Raw genomic sequence first — 17,771 nt, forward strand, 5'->3', positions numbered from 1 at the left:
AAAAGATCAGGGAATTTTGAAGAGTAACATTCACATTTTCTGGGATCTGGTTCTACCTACAAAACTGATCAAGCCTTCAGCTGATGTTGCTAGATTCCACTAATTTTGCTGGTCGTGTCTGAGGTATTATCATGTGCTTTTAAAATGCTATCTTCATATTAAAGTATATTTAATTTATGAAGAAAATTACTAAGGTACAACAATTAAACTATGAACTGATTTAATGTTGTCTTTGCTTTAAAAAAAGCAGTTATTTAAAATCAGATTCTTAAAAAGGAGGATTGAACACTTTTTACAAATGCTTAAATACATTAATTATTTACACTTGAATGGAAAGAACAAAGGATATCAATTATTTTCTATAATATTATCCATTTTTCTGAGTTTATTGAATGTGTTGTAACATGCAAACCAATTTTATCAGAAATTAGTGACCTAAGTATCCATTGTCACACCATGTATATCAGATTAAAATTAATGCAGAAACATACTTTCATTATTGTTTTTAGCAGCGAATTACAGAGCACCTTTTAAAGTAGACTTTTTAAATTTTTTGTAACATTTAGAGATAAAAAAATCTTGATGTTGATCAAAATAAATTAGTAATTTATAACCTATTTGCAACTTGCACTTCTAAAGCTGGGCCTTTTAATTTGCAGATTCCAGCTTATGAGACCATTCCAGAACAGCCATTGGAAGAGAGAAACAGCCCAGTTACCTCAACTGATGAAGCCTATCTCATTCACTTCCACAACAAAACTGAAGAAATGAATAGATTAGAGAAAGTATGCCATGACTATGTCAAATTTTAAACTCAGATGAATTTCTAATAGAAAATTATGTATAAAATATGATTTATAAAATTTCTTCCAATATTTCTGTGGATGGCTGTCATTAAGAAAATCTGACTCTTTGTTCAAAATAAACAGATTTGTAGAACATATTTCCCAAAGCAATGATAAAATCCCAAAGATATCTGGAACCTTATGTGCTAAGTGTGGAAATTAACATTCTGTGGACCATTGACACTGCCATGAAGAAGAGGAAAGATGTGATCAATGACTTAATATCACACAGTGGTGCAGTACATCCAGTGATATCATTGTGTGGAATGGTTGAATCAGGTTAATATATCCACAAGTAAATAGACACTGAAGGAGTTTTTCAATTTCCTGATTGAGTTTATTCCTAGTGTTGTGGATTTCCCATTGGAAAAACTACCTGACCTTCATTTTCATTGAATTGACTGGTTTCTTTCACAGGCATTCACTCCACTTTGCCAGTTTTATCTCAACATGCCAAGTTGAAATGTGCCCAAGCAGCTTACAAAGCTAATATAAAACATCATCAGCGCATCCTCAGTGTTTATCAGTGCTTGAGTTTACCAACTCTCACATGGATTTTTCTACATGCAGTCCCAAATCTACTGGTACCAGTTTAGTGGAATATTCCAGATAATTGTCACTTCCATTTTATCCTGGCCTTGCTGCCTCCATTTACTGCAGGAGATCTAAGGAAACCTTGAGAAAATTCCTGTTTTCTTCCGAGTTTTCTTTTATGGTTACAGCTCTATTCTTTTCTTCTTTCTTTATCATACTTTGCAATTATTTTTTTAAAACATTAACTCCAGAGGGAAGGTGAGAGTGATTGTCCTTAACATAAAGTCCACATTTGACCAAGTGTGGCATCAAGACACATTAGTAAAACTGAAGTCAATGGAAATTGGCGGGGAATTTGCCCCTGCATGGAGTCATACCTAACACAATGGAAGATGGTTGTAGTTGTTGAGGTCAATCAACTAAGCTCCAGATCATCTCCATAATGTTCTTCAGGGTAGAGTCCTTGGCCTAAAAATCTTCCGTTGCTTCATCAATGATCTTTCCTACATCATAAATTCTAATGTTTACTGCTGATTACACAATGTTCAATCACATTCATAACTCCTTATACTACCCAGATCATATCCAAATGCTATCTCTGTAGCCCTCAATGTTAATATCCTGGGAATTGTCATTGAGCAGACAGTAATCTGGACTAGCCACATAAATACAGTGACTACAACAGTAGGTCAGAGCCTTGGAATCCTGATTTGGAGATGCCGATGTTAGACTGGGGTGTACAAAGTTAAAAATCACACAACACCAGGTTATAGTCCAACAGGTTTAATTGGAAGCACACTAGCTTTCGGAGTGACGCTCCTTGATCAGGTAATAGTGGAGGGCTCAATCCTAACACACAGAATTTATAGCAAAACTGCATGCATTCGTGTAGAACTCTGAGCTCAAAAACTGCATGAATTTATGTAAAACTCCGTTATCTCACTTTTTTGATTAGAAGCAATCCATACATCATGGCATAGACAGAGAACACAGGGGGCCAACACCTTCAACATATTGTCTAGCTATCACCAATGTTAACAGCTAACCCGAGAATGCAACTTTTTTTAAAAAAGATTTTGTGATTTACACATGAAAGAAGTGAGACTATCACTGTATTCTAACAGATGAAAGGATTAACAGACAATCAATTTTTCAATGTATAATTTCAGTTACATCACACTGTAAATTTTTGCTATAAATTCTGTGTTAGGATTGAGCCCTCCACTATCACCTGATGAAGGAGCGTCGCTCCGAAAGCTAGTGTGCTTCCAATTAAACCTGTTGGAACTATAACCTGATGTTGTGTAATTTTTAACTTTAGAATCCTGCAGTGAGTAATTCCCTTGCAATTCCCCAAGCCTGCCCACTATCTACTAGGTACAAGTCAGGAGTGTTATTGAATGCTTGGACGAGTGCAGCTCCAACAACACTGAAGACACTTGACGCCATCCAAGATAAAGCGGCCTGCTTGATTTGCACTACATCCACAGATATGTACTCCTTCTATCACTGACACAGATGGAGTACACATGTAGATTTCAGTGTGCACCATCAACAAGACACATTGCAGCAACTCATCAAAGGTCCTTAGATTGTACATTCCAAGCCCATGTCCATGACCATCCAAAGGACAAGGAAATCAGATAGATCGGAACATCGCCACCTGCAGTTCCCCTCCAAGACACTCACCATCCTGATTTGGAAATATATCACCTTTCCTTCAGTGACACTGAGTCAACATTTTTGGAACTCCATCTCTAACAGCACTACATCAAATAGACTGCAGCGTCTGAAAAGGTAACTCATCACCACATTCTCAAGGGAAGCTAGGGATGGAGATTAATTGCTGCCAGCAATGGCCATGCCCCATAAATGAATAAATTAAATAAACATTTGATGGGTTCATTTATGAACCCATAAGCCATTCAAGACAGAAATTAGGAAACATTTCTTCACATGGAGGCTGAAATTTTGACCAAAAAAAACTGTAAAGACTAGCTTAATTAATTTTGAAGAATTACTGAAAAGCTATGAAAGAATATGGAGCCAAGATGAGTGGATGGAGGTAGGATATAGATCTGTCATGAAGACAATGAAGAATCATCCATCAATTGAATGGGACACCTCCATTCCTGTGTCCATTTTCCATGGGCTTTGAGTAACTAAGATACACAGGCCAGTAAATTACACAAATCATCCTTGATCTTTGCTGATTTAACTGATCTTGACAGCTTGCTAAAGACACTGTCGTCAGCACCACTAAGTTAAGGATGGCTTCCTCTTCCTACCTCTACCCATGATCATTGCTAGATGTGTGCACAGAACAGTGTCAGCTGAGAACAAAATTAGATTTGGCAATGCAAACCTGCCAGCACTGACTGTCAGGGCTATGTTATGAGTGATGCAAATTTGAAAGTCAATAGAACTGTATCTCAATAAGATGTCAATGCTTTCTGGTGAGGAGAATGGAAAAATTAACAAGAGGAGGATAAACACTATTGATCAGTACTGATACCACTGAATGGAGCTGATATTTACTGTATTGCAAAACAAAATATGCCTGAATTAGTTTTGCATGAAAACACAAACATGAAAGCCACTGAGAGACAGCAGAGCCAAGCATCTAGAGAAGGTTCCTGTAAATCCGATATTCATTCTTGAATTATTTATCCTTAATTCTTTGCAATGCATAATGATCTGAGGTTCTGGTGGCACAATTAACAGCATCTCTGTCTCAGAGCCAGTAGCTCAAATTCCACTCCAAGTTCATGTTCCAATCTAGGTTCATTTCCACTCCAGCACCATGGAGGTTGTGTTCATGATGTGCCTTAACAGGATGATAATCAACCTGGAAATTCTTCCTAAATGCTAGTGGAAGGAGATAAAAACAGAGAAGCCTCTGTGTCAGCACGGCACTGCAGTGCAACACTTCCCATGTTTAAAAAATTCCTTGCACAGGATAGGACATCTGTTTTTATTAGATTCCCTACAGTGTGAAAACAGGCCCTTTGGCCCCAACAAGTCCCCACCAACCCTCCAAAGAGTAACCCATCCAGACCTATTCCCTCTGACTGATGCACCTGACACTATGGGCAATCTAGCATGGTCAATTCACCTGATCTGCACATCTTTGGACTGTGGGAGGAAACCAGAGCACCCAGAGGCAATCCACACAGACACAAAGAGAATGTGCAAACTCCACACAGACAGTTGCCCAAGGCTGAGATTGAACCTGGGTCTCTGGTGCTGTGAGGCAGCAGTGCTAACCACTGAGCTATCCTCCTTGCATTGAGGGACTGACCACCAGAAGGGGATATTACCTTGACTTGCAACTTATACTAGTTTCTACAATCAGACTAAAATTCTCAACGTATCATTGAAACTGATAAGTAAAATAAGGATAGATAGTTGAGAGTGAAACCATGCAAAGGCAGAACCACTGAATGAATAATGGAGAAGAGATTCTGGGGAAGATGGAAGGATGTACAACATCGCCCGAGCGATAGTGAAAGCTATTTGTGATTCTGATTCAAGTCATTTTAATGCTGTAGTATTGGCAGAGACCTGATCAGAAGGATTCGGTCAATGAGCCTCAAGAAAGATAGAAATGAGTCTGAAAGATTACAACATGTTCAATACTTTGGAAAGGAGAGGGAAGTTGGAGATGGAAAGGAGTTTCCAAGGACAGAGAAATCTGGGGTTTGATGTATTTGAAGAAGAGATTACTGACTGTGGTTTTAAAATGGCAGTGAACCAGCACCTAAGGAGAGGGAGCTGTCCATAATGTTAGGTCTGAGTGGGACCAGGAGGTGAAAGTGGATATTTAACAGTTTTTGAAACAGCGTTGATATTAGGAGATGGTTTCAACTGAACAGGTTAAATAAAGTAGTACACTTGGAGGTGGAAGTGTAAGTGATAAATGAAAGAACCAAGAAAGAGATACAGGTTCAGGGCTTGAGCAGGGAGAAATCTTGTGGGAAATTTGGATTAGTGTGCACAGGCAAATGGATGGCTTCAGTCTCAGTGACAATTAGTGAGCTCTTCACATATGATACTGAAAATGAATGGAATGGGGCAAGAAAGTGGAGTGTAAGGACTGGTGAGAAGAAACTGATGGTTATCTTTGCTCCCCCAAACAGATCCTAGAGCTCACATTCATATTGATGGTGGGCAACAAGACCTGACTGGTGCTGCCTAACCCAATCGATTGATAATTGGCTATGACAAATATGCTGGACTGGCTTAAGTCTCTATCGTTTGGAAATGTGCATAATAAGATCTGAACCATATAAGAAAAACTAATCACGATGGGTGAAGGAAAAGGTTTTACCTGAGAACAAGAGCATCAAAGAAGACATGTAGGCGTGATTGAGGTGAACACCAACACTCTAAAATGTAAGTATAAGTGAGTTGTTGCGGGGAAGCTTTTTCAGCGAGGAGTGTGAAACTGAAAAGGTTCGGAGAATGGTTATAATAAGGGCTGGTCAGAGTTTGCCTTCTCTGTAATTGAAAAGCATGGGATCAGAGAGGCCATGGAAGATGGCAAGATTGAGGGGGTGGCCATGAATATGGGTTTATATGGAAGTGAAGGTTCAGGGAAAGTGGAATGGCATTTGACCTCAGAGGAGAAAGGGCAAACTGAGAAACATGGCAAAACAAAAGCACAATAGGAGTTCTGTCATAGCCCCAAAACAAATCTTTAAGCATGTCCTTTCAAATCAAGGGAGGAAGAAAGGACAGAACCAACATTATGAACGAAATGTTGGATACTGATATTGATGTACCAGAGCCAACACCAGCAGAATTTATGAAGTGTAGAAAATAATAACAGGTAACAAATCCACCAAAGAAATGATAAATTAATACTTTTGTACCTGTATGTGTCTGAAGAATGCAAGGAGCAAATATATCTTTATTTCAGTTGCATCATTCCACAATGTTCAATGTTTTTTTTTTACAAAAAATCTTTATTAGCATAAAATCCTTCAGATTGCAGAGTTTTAAAAATTATTTGATTAGACTCTCATTTAAATGAGTGGCTCTAAGTTTCAGTTATGATACAATAGGCATTCCTGGGCATTTACACTAATGGGGTAGCAACAGTTGAAGACATGGCTTTTACAGAAAGAACACTTAGTTCTCTGTCCAACACAGAATATTACTGCTTTGGTTTGGTGCCATAATGATACATAAAACACATTCTGTGATTTAATCTGATTGAAAATGATCAGAGTACTGGTAGATTCTATGCCCTACAAATGCAGGAGTTGTTAAACAGTCTAACCAGCCAGTTAATTAGACAAAATCTCAACTCTCAAGGAATGATCCGATTTACCAAAATTCCTTTCATGCCTTACTTTAATCCCCATTGCCTGTTAGAAATCAGTCAAGGCTACGCATTGAACGAGTAGCATTTCTGTCTTCAGCTTGCACAGTGCTCCTGCGATTAACAGTGAATGAAACTGTATTAACGATTTCCTTTGATAACATGATTTTAGGGGCACACTTGAGGGAGGCAGAAAGTTTGCACGCATGAGATACAATAAGTTGCAAAACAAAATTACATATAACATGGAGCACATGCTTCTAACGACAGGATACCATCACAAGCTTTAACAGCTACCATTACTTCGCCAAGTAATCATTTCAGAAAGAAAACGCTGTCTTCGGGATGTGTCAAGTTCTTTTAAAGTCAACAATATTTGAAGTTTAATCCCTGTTGTAATGTAGAAAACGTGGCAGCCAATTTGGCAAAGAACTTTGCTACATCAGCAATGAAATGAATAATCAGATTATCTATTTTAAGTGTTAGGTGAGGATTAACTGCTGGTTATGACACCAGTAGGGTATCCCTGCTCTTCTTTAGTCAGTGTAGTGGGATTTTTTCTAACCAAATGGGGAGAGCAGCTGGAGCCGTGATTCAATGTCTCATATGAAAAACAGCTGCATTGACAGAGCAACAATTTCTCAATAACAGAGTAGAGAGGGACTTTAACCAGCAACCTGTTTACTCAGAGGCAAGAATACTGCCACTTTGGAAGTGTGGTCCAGAAAGTGTGCAGAAAAGAGTAACACATGTTTTCGATCATGTTATTGAGACTGGCTCTATTGCAACGAGGGGTCCAAGATATCAATTGTGTTAGGGGATTCTGTAGTCTGAGGTACAGACAGACGTTTCTGTGGCCAGCAGAGAAAAAGCAGAATGGTGTGTTGTTTCCCTGGTGCCAGGATCAAGGAGGTCTCAGAGAGGGTGCAGAATATTCTCACAGGGGAGAGGGACCAGCAGGAGGTCATTGTCCACACTGGAACCAACGACTTTGGAAGGGAAAAGGTTGAGACTCTGAAGGGAGATTACGAGAGTTAGGCAGAAATGTAAAAAGGACGTCCTCAAGGGTAGTAATATCTGGATTACTCCAAGTGCTACGAGCTTGTGAGAGTAGGAATAGGAGGATAGAGCAGATGAATGCATGGCTGAGGAGCTGGTGTATGGGAGAAAGATTCACATTTTGGGATCATTGGAATCTCTTTTGGGGTAGAAGTGACCTGTACAAGAAGGATGGATTGCACCTAAATTGGAAAGGGACTAATATACTGGGAGGGAAGTTGGTTGAACTGATTGGGAGGATTTAAACTAGTAAGGTGGGGGGGGGGTCCCGGGGAAATAGTGAGGAAAGAGATCGATCTGAGACGGGTACAGCTGAGAACAGAAGTGAGTCAAAGAGTCAGGGACAAGGTAGGACTAATAAATTAAACTGCATTTATTTCAATGCAAGGGGCCTAACAGGGAAGGCAGATGAACTCAGGGCATGGTTAGGACCATGGGACTGGGATATCATTACAATTATGGAAACATGGCTCAGGGATGGGCAGGACTGGCAGCTTAATGTTCCAGGAAACAAATGCTACAGGAAGGATAGAAAGGGAGGCACGAGAGGAGGGGGAGTGGCATTTTTGATAAGGGATAGTATTATAGCTGTGCTGAGGGGGGATATTCCCAGAAATACATCCAGGGAAGTAATTTGGGTGGAACTGAGAAATAAGAAAGGGATGATCACTTTATTGGGATTGTATTATAAACTCCCAATAGTCAGAGGGAAATTGAGAAACAAACTTGTAAGGAGATCGCAGCTATCTGTAAGAATAAGAGGGTAGTAATGGTAGGGGATTTTAACTTTCCAAACATCGACTGGGACTGCCATAGTGTTAACGGTTTAGATAGAGAGGAATTTCTTAAGTGTATACAAGACAATTTTCTGATTCAGTATGTGGATGTACCTACTAGAGAAGGTGCAAAACTTGACCTACTCTTGGGAAATAAGGCAGGGCAGGTGACTGAGGTATCAGTGGGGGAGCACTTTGGGGCCAGTGACCATAATTCTATTCGTTTTAAAATAGTGATGGAAAAGGATAGACCAGATCTAAAAGTTGAAGTTCTAAATTGGAGAAAGGCCAATTTTGACGGTTTTAAGCAAGAACTTTCAAAAGCTGATTGGAGGCAGATGTTCGCAGGTAAAGGGACGGCCAGAAAATGGGAAACCTTCAGAAATGAGATAACAAGAATCCAGAGAAAGTATATTCCTGTCAGGGTGAAAGGGAAGGCTGGTAGCTATAGGGAATGCTGGATGACTAAAGAAATTGAGGGTTTTGTTAAGAAAAAGAAGGAAGCATATGTAAGGTATAGACAGGAGAAATCGAGTGAATCCTTAGAAGAGTATAAAGAAAGTAGGAGTATACTTAAGAGGGAAATCAGGAGGGCAAAACGGAGACATGAGATAGCTTTGGCAAATAGAATTAAGGAGAATCTAAAGGGTTTTTACAACTATATTAAGGACAAAAGGATAACTAGGGAGAGAATAGGGACCCTCAAAGATCAGCAAGGCGGCCTTTGTGTGGAGCCACAGAAAATGGGGGAGATACTAAATGAATATTTTGCATCAGTATTTATTGTGGAAAAGGATATGGAAGATATAGACTGTAGGGAAATAGACGGTGACATCTTGCAAAACGTCCAGATTACAGAGGAGGAAGTGTTGGATGTCTTGAAACGGATAAACGTGGATAAATTCCCAGGGCCTGATCAGGTGTACCCAAGAACTCTGTGGGAAGCTAGAGAAGTGATTACTGGGCCTCTTGCTGAGACATTTGTATCATCGATAGTCACAGGTGAGGTGTTGGAAGACTGGAGGTTGGCAAACGTGGTGCCACTGTTTAAGAAGGGCGGTAAAGACAAGCCAGGAATCTATAGACCGGTGAGCCTGACCTCGGTGGTTGGCAAGTTGTTGGAGGGAATCCTGAGGGACAGGATGTACATGTATTTGGAAAGGTAAAAACAATGACTGCAGATGCTGAAAACCAAATACTGGATTAGTGGTGCTGGAAGAGCACAGCAGTTCAGGCAGCATCCAACGAGCAGCGAAATCAACGTTTTGGGCAAAAGCCCTTCATCAGTAATAAAGGCAGTGAGCCTGAAGCATGGAGAGATAAGCTAGAGGAGGGTGGGGGTGGATAGAGAGTAGCATAGAGTACAATGGGTGAGTGGGGGAGGAGATGAAGGTGATAGGTCAAGGAGGAGAGGGTGAAGTGGATAGGTGGAAAAGAAGATAGGCAGGTCGGACAAGTCAAGGAGACAGTAACTGAGCTGGAAGTTTGAAGAGCTTCAGAGCAGAGGAAATGACCTGGGAGTTGTAGTGGGAGAGGGACTCCCTGAGATTCTTGTAGAGAGAGGAGGAAAACTTCTTCAAGGCAGGCATCCTTGCAAGAGGATTCGCAGTAGGGTTAAAATCAACAAGGTAAAAACAATGACTGCAGATGCTGAAAACCAAATACTGGATTAGTGGTGCTGGAAGAGCACAGCAGTTCAGGCAGCATCCAACGAGCAGCAAAATCAACGTTTCGGGCAAAAGCCCACCCTCCTCTAGCTTATCTCTCCATGCTTCAGGCTCACTGCCTTTATTCCTGATGAAGGGCTTTTGCCCGAAACGTTGATTTCGCTGCTCGTTGGATGCTGCCTGAACTGCTGTGCTCTTCCAGCACCACTAATCCAGTATTTGGTTTTCAGCAACTGTAGTCATTGTTTTTACCTTGTTGATTTTAACCCTACTGCGAATCCTCTTGCAAGGATGCCTGCCTTGAAGAAGTTTTCCTCCTCTCTCTACAAGAATCTCAGGGAGTCCCTCTCCCACTACAACTCCCAGGTCATTTCCTCTGCTCTGAAGCTCTTCAAACTTCCAGCTCAGTTACTGTCTCCTTGACTTGTCCGACCTGCCTATCTTCTTTTCCACCTATCCACTTCACCCTCTCCTCCTTGACCTATCACCTTCATCTCCTCCCCCACTCACCCATTGTACTCTATGCTACTCTCTCCCCACCCCCACCCTCCTCTAGCTTATCTCTCCATGCTTCAGGCTCACTGTCTTTATTTCTGATGAAGGGCTTTTGCCCGAAACGTTGATTTCGCTGCTCGTTGGATGCTGCCTGAACTGCTGTGCTCTTCCAGCACCACTAATCCTGTATTTGGAAAGGCAAGGACTGATTCGGCATAGTCAACATGGCTTTGGGCATGGGTAACCATGCCTCATAAACTTGATTGAGCTTTTTGAAGAAGTAACAAAGAAGATTGATGAGGTCAGAGCAGTAGATGTGATCTATATGGACTTCAGTAAGGCGTTCGACAAGGTTCCCCATGGGAGACTGATTAGCAAGGTTAGATCTCATGGAATACAGGGAGAACTAGCCATTTGGATACAGAACTGGCTCAAAGGTAGAAGACAGAGGTGGTGGAGGGTTGTTTTTCAGACTGGAGGCCTGTGACCAGGGGAGTGCCACAAGGATCGGTGCTGGGCCCTCTACTTTTTGTCATTTACATAAATGATTTGGATGCTAGCATAAGAGGTCCAGTTAGTAAGTTTGCAGATGACACTAAAATTGGATGTGTAGTGGACAGCAAAAAGGGTTACCTCAAATTACAACAGGATCTGGTCCAGATGGGCCAACGGGCTGAGAAGTGGCAGATGGAGTTTAATTCAGAAAAATGCGAGGTGCAGCATTTTGGGAAAGCAAATCTTAGCAGGACTTATACACTTAATGGTAAGGTCCTAGGGAGTGTTGCTGAACAAAGAGACCTTGGAGTGCAGGTTCATAGCTCCTTGAAAGTGGAGTCACAGGTAGATAGGATTGTTAAGAAGGCATTTGGTATGCTTTCCTTTATTGGTCAGAATATTGAGTACAGGAGTTGGGAGGTCATGTTGCGGCTGTACAGGACATTGGTTAGACCACTGTTGGAATATTGCATGGAATTCTGGTCTCCTTCCTATCGGAAAGATGTTGTGAAACTTGAAAGGTTTCAGAAAAGATTTACAAGGATGTTGCCAGGGTTGGAGGCGCTGATCTACAGGGAGAGGCTGAAGAGGCTGGGGCTGTTTTCCCTGGAGCTTTGGAGGCTGAGGGGTGACCTTATAGAGGTTTACAAAATTATGAGGGGCATGGATAATATAAATAGACAAAGTCTTTTCCCTGGGGTCGGGGAGTCTAGAACTAGAGGGCATAGGTTTAAGGTGAGAGGGGAAAGATATGAAAGAGACCTAAGGGGCAACTTTTTCACGCAGAGGGTGGAATGTGTAAGAAATGAGCTGCCAGAGGAAGTGGTGGAGGCTGTTACAATTGCAACATTTAAGAGGCATTTGGATGGGTATATGAATAGGAAGGGTTTGGAGGGATATGGGCTGGGTGCTGGCAGGGGGGACTAGATTGGGTTGGGATATCTGGTCAGCGTGGACAGGATGGACCGAAGGGTCTGTTTCCATCTCTATGACTCTATGTTCAAATTGTAATATGTTGTAATGTGCAAAACAAAGGTAGGCTTTAATTTCCAGAAGACTGACCAGAAAAGTGCCTTCAGGAGACTGATCATTTGTGAGCTTTAGTGGGACAGTGGGTCCACTACATGAGCCAGGTCTCGATAACATATCAATGGCTTTGTGCATCTCTGAACCCACTTTCCAGTGCAGCTTGCTGGCACTAGGCTAGAACTGTTTTGGGTACACAGAAGGTTTACCTGGACTGGAACATAACAGTCTAATTGAAGAAGTTGTATTTCCACCTCTGCTCCTCCTGACAATAAATAAATATTCCAAGATTTTCCTCTTCTGCTTCCTGCTTCTTCTCCCAGTTACCTACATTTTACAATATCAATCCTGCTATAACTGACAGGCACAAATCAGCCTATGACTGGACTGTGGGTCAATAGGCATTGTCTCAGCATCCTCCACAATCACAACGAGAAACCTTTAAGGCACTGACCTTTCTTTCCACTTCACCAACAACTTAGATTTCCCCTGAGGCTCACTCCTTGTCCCCCAGCTCTTTGTCACCAACATGACATTGTTTCCAGATGAGAGCTCAGTTTCTCCAAGTACAGAAGCAGCCCAACTTTATTTTGTTGCCAGTTCTCGATGGTATTCAGTCCTGGCAGATTCGTAACTTCTTCCAGCTAAGTAATGAGAAAACCAACCCAGTTGAGGACTATACATGCTGAGCAGATGTAATTGGAGAAATAGATTGCAAGCACAGAATGAAGCCTGACATATGGACAGGAAATCAGGCAAACTTCAATTGGGCATTCAATCATTTCTCCCTCATATTCCCCTTTGTGCTTTGTCAAAGCAGTCCTCATGACCAAGTGCAAAATCTGCCCTTATACCATAAATTGGATGAACTTCAGATCAGTCAGCAGGTGGAGGGGAGTTATTGAGAGGAGTTACAGGGAGATAGTCACACCTCAGGTACAAGATGAAGGTAAATGGTTTGCCTTCAAGGGACAAAAAGAGAACTGGCAGGTAGCACAGGGATCGCCTGTGACTGCTCCCCTCAACAACAAGTATACCATTTCAGATACTGTTTGGGGGGACGTACCAGTGGTATAAAGTGGGGCACAAGTCTCTGGCAAAGAGTCTGTCCCTGTTGCTCAGAATGAAAGGGGGATGAGGAGCAGAGCATTAGTCATTGGGGACTCCATAGTTAGGTGTACAGACAGGAAGTTCTGTGGGAATGAGAGAGTGGTTGATGTGTTGCCTCCCAGGTGCCAGGGTTCGTGATGTCTCTGATCGTGTTTTTGGGATCCTTGTAGGGGAGGGGGAGTAACCCCAAGTTGTGATCCACATAGGCACCAATGAAATAGGTAGGAAGGGAGATGGGGATTTACGGCAGAACTTCAGGGAGCTAGGGTGGAAGCTTAGAGCTAGGACAAACAGGATCGTTTTCTTTGGTTTGTTGCCTGTGCCACATGCTAGCAAGGTGAGGAATAGGGAGGGAGAGCAGTTGAGCACGTGGCTACAGGGATGGTGCAGGAGGTGGGGGGGGTTTGGATTCCTTGATAATTGGGGCTTTTTCTGGGGAAGGTGGGACCTGTACAAACAGGATGGTCTTCACCTGAGCGAGAGGGGTACCAATATCCTTGGAGGGGGTGGGATTTGCTAATGTTCTTCGGGTGGGTTTAAGCTAATTCAGCATGGGCATGGGAACCTGAATTGTAGTTAGAGTATAGAGGAGGTTGAGAGCAGGGATGTCTGAAATAAGGTTTTAGGATCACAAGAGGGCACCAACAAGCAAAACGTTGGTTTGAAGTGTGTCTATTTCAACACCAGGAGCATCTAGAATAAGGTGGGTGAACTTGCAGCATGAGTCAGTACCTGGGATTTCAGTGCTGTGGCCATTTCATAGACATGGGTAGAGCAGGGACAGGAATGATTGTTGCAAGTTCTGGGATTTAGATGTTTCAGTAAGAACAGAGAAGATGGTAAAAGAGGTGGGGGGGGTGAGGCATTTTTAGTCAAGGACAGTATTACAGTTGCAGAAAGAACGTTTGAGGACTTGTCAACTGAGACAGTATGGGCTGAGATTAGAAACAGGAAATGAGAGGCCACCCTATTGGGAGTTTTCTATAGGCCTCTGAATTGTTCCAGAGATTTAGAGGAAAGGATAGTAAAGATGGTTCTCGATAGGAGTGAGAGAGAAAGCGTAGTTGTTATGGGGGACTTTCAACTTCCCAAATATTGACTGGGAATAGAATAATTCAAGTACTTTAGATGAGCCAGTTTTTGTCCATTATGTGCAGGGGGGTTTTCTGACACAGTATAGATAGTCCAACAAGGGAGAGGCCACATTAGATTTGGTACTGGGTAATGAAACAGGCCAGGTGTTAGATTTAGCGGTAGGTGAGCACTTTGGTGATAGTGACCACAATTCAGTTATGTTTACTTTAGCGATGGAAAAGTATAGACCATAGGGCAAGAGATACAGCTGGGGAAGAGGCAATTATGATGCAATTAGACAAGACTTAGGATGCATAGGATGGGGAAGGAAACTGTAGGGGGTGGGCACATTAGAAATGTGGAGCTTATTCAAGGAACAGCTACTGAGTGTCCTTGATACGTATGTACCTGTCAGACAGGAAGGAAGTTGTCGAGCGCAGGAGCCATGGTTTACTAATGAAGTTCAATCTCATGTCAAGAGGGAGAAGAAAGCTTATTTTAGGATGAGATGTAAAGGCTCAGTTAGGGCAATTGAGAGTTACAAAATAGCCAGGAGACACCTAAAGAGAGAGCTACAACGAGCGAGGAGGAGACATGAGAAGTTGTTGGCGGATAGGATCAGGAAAACTCTAATGCTTCCAATAGGTATATAAGGGATAAAAGAATGATTAGAATAAGATTAGGGCCAATCAAGGATAGTAGTGGGAAGTTGTGTGTGGAATCAGACGAGGTAGGGGAAGTACTAAATGAGTATTTTTCATCAGTATTCACACTGGAAAAAGACAACGTTGTCGAGGAGAATGCTGAGATACAGGCTATGAGACTAGATGGGTTGGAGGTTCACAAGGAGGAGGTGTTAGAAATGCTGGAAAGTATGAAAATAGGTAAGTTCCCTGGGCTGGATGGGATTTATCCTAGGATTCTCTGGGAAGCCAGGGAGTAGATTGCCGAGCCTTTGATTTTGATTTTTATGTTGTCATTGTCTAAGGAATAGTACCAGAAGACTGGAGGATAGCAAATGTTGTTCCCTTGTTCAATAAGGGGAATAGAGACAACCCTGGTAGACCAGTGAACTGTATTTTGGTTGTGGGTAAGCTGTTGGAAAGGATTATAAGAGGATTTATAGTCATCTCGATAGGAAAAAGTTGATTAAGGATAGTCAACACGGTTTTATGAAGGGTAGGTCGTGCCTCACAAACCATATTGAGTTCTTTGAGAAGTTAACCAAACAGGTGAATGAGGATAAAGCCATTGATATGGTGTACATTGATTTCAGTAAGGCATTTGATAAGGTTCTCCATGGTAGGCTACTGTACAAAATACAGAGGCACGGGATTGAGGGTGATTTAGTGGTTTGGATCAGAAATTGGCTAGCTAGAAAGAAGACAGAGCATGGTGGTTGATGGGAAATGTTCATCTGGAGTTCAGTTACTAGTGGTGTACCGCAAGGATCTGTTTTGGGTCCACTGCCATTTGTAATTTTTATAAACGACCTGGATGATGGTACAGAAGGATGGGTTAGCAAATTTGTGGATGACACCAAGGTCGGTACAGTTGTGTATAGTGCTGAAGGATGTTGTAGGTTACAGAGGGACATAGATAAACTGCAGAGCTAGGCTGAGAGGCGGCAAAAGGAGTTTAATGCAGAAAAGTGTGAGGTGATTCACTTTGGAAGGAGTAACAGGAATGCAGAGTACTAGGAGAATGGTAAGATTCTTGGTAGTGTAGATGAACAGAGAGATCTCGGTGTCCATCTACATAGATCCCTCAAAGTTGCCACCCAGGTTGATAGGGCTGTTAAGAAGGCATACGGTGTGTTAGCTTTTATCAGTAGAGGGATCAGGTTTTGGAGACATAAGGTCGTGCTGCAGCTGTACAAAACTCTGGCGCGGCCGCACTTGGCGTATTGCATGCAGTTCTGTTCACTACATTATAGAAAAAATGTGGAAGCTTTGGGAAGGGTTCAGAGGATATTTACTAGGAGGTTGCCTGGTATGGAGGGAAAGTTTTATGAGGAAAGGTTGAGGGACTTGAGGCTGTTTTCGTTCGAGAGAAGAAGGTTGAGAGGTTATTTAGTTGAGGCATACAAGACAATAAGAGGGTTAGATCAGATGGACAGTGAGAGCCTTTTTCCTAGGACGATGATGACTAGCATGAGAGGTCATAGTTTCAAATTGAGGGGTGATAGATATAGGACAGATGTCAGAGGTAGTTTCTTTACTCAGAAAGTAGTAGGGGCATGGAACACACTGCTTGCAACAGTTGTAGACTCGCCAACTTTACGGGCATTTAAATGGTCATTTTTAGGCATATGGATGAGAATGGAATGGTGTAGGTTAGATGGGCTTCAGATATGTTTCACAGGGTGGCACAACGTCAAGGTCCGCAGGGCTTGTACTGCGCTGTAAAGTTTTATGTCCGATTGACTGAAATTTATTTCAACTAAATGGTTAGTTTGTATGGCACAACTTTTAATTGGAGTGCCATCTATTGGTAGCAGATGTAAACTGCAAATGCTAACTGATTAGTTTGGACCATGTCTCAGGATTATATGTCAGACAAATCAGCTAATGACATTAAAGAGGCCATGAGTCACTCTGATGGTCAGTCAGATTTCATTTAATTTTTACAGATGAGGTGCTGCTCATAGACAACTCATATTTTGGATCAGTGGGTAATCCAATGCGAGGTAAAAACAATGACTGCAGATACTGGAAAGCAGATTCTGGATTCGTGGTGCTGGAAGAGCACAGCAGTTCAGGCAGTTCCTGATGAAGGGTTTTTGCCCAAAACGTCAATTTTACTGCTCCTTGGATGCTGCCTGAACTGCTGTGCTCTTCCAGCACCACTAATCCGTAATCCAATGCTGTTAATGTTTCTTGAAGAGACCCTGCACATTGATAATTTTTTTAGTGATTACTCAGGGAACAGAATTGTCATAGGCTGAATAAAAAATATTGATAGACAGAGATCACCCCACTTGTGCCCTCTGTCAGGTTGTTGACAAATATCGTGCAACCAATTCAACCGATAAGCTTTCTTCTTTTTAAAAGCAGAATCTAACAATTTAAGACAGCACACCAGTTGGCTAGGCTGCTAGAATGTAGTACAAAATAACATAGATAGTGTAAATTCAATCACCATACAGGATGAGATAGAGTCACTGAGTCATAAACATGTACAGCACAGAAACAGATCCTTTGGTCCAACAAGTCAATGCCGACCAGATATCTGAAATTAATATAGTCTCATTTCCAGCATTTGGTAGTCCATATCCCTCTAAACCTTTCCTATTTAGCTACCCATCCAGATGTCTTTTAACTGTTGTAGTAGTACCAGCCTCCATCACTTTCTCTGGCAGCTC

This window comes from Chiloscyllium punctatum, chromosome 19, assembly GCF_047496795.1.
Source record: "Chiloscyllium punctatum isolate Juve2018m chromosome 19, sChiPun1.3, whole genome shotgun sequence".
NCBI lineage: Eukaryota > Metazoa > Chordata > Chondrichthyes > Orectolobiformes > Hemiscylliidae > Chiloscyllium > Chiloscyllium punctatum.